Source organism: Oryzias melastigma, linkage group LG16 (genome assembly GCF_002922805.2).
Source record: "Oryzias melastigma strain HK-1 linkage group LG16, ASM292280v2, whole genome shotgun sequence".
In the NCBI taxonomy this organism is placed as follows: Eukaryota; Metazoa; Chordata; class Actinopteri; order Beloniformes; family Adrianichthyidae; genus Oryzias; species Oryzias melastigma.
In genome coordinates, this window is record NC_050527.1 from 9,235,592 (window position 1) to 9,235,915 (window position 324).

Here is a 324-nt window from a genome sequence, read left to right on the forward strand (position 1 = left end):
CTCTCTCTCTCTCTCCACGCGCGCACTGCACCGTATAAATGCCAACAGCTGATCGCGAGAGACACACTCACGGGAAGCTGCATGCGGCGACAGAGACAGCGAGACGAGGGGAGGACAGAGAGGGATGCCGTCGACCCATCCATCCATCCATCCATGCATCCATCCATCCATCTGTGCGCACGCGGAGTGTTTTGGTGATCCTCTGTGCGTAAACGCGGCCACCACCATCCCCGGGAACTAAGGACTACTTCTGCAGGGGGACGAAACAACTACCTCTGACAGCCCTCTATCACCTCGTGCTTTTCTTTTTTCGTTTATTTTTGG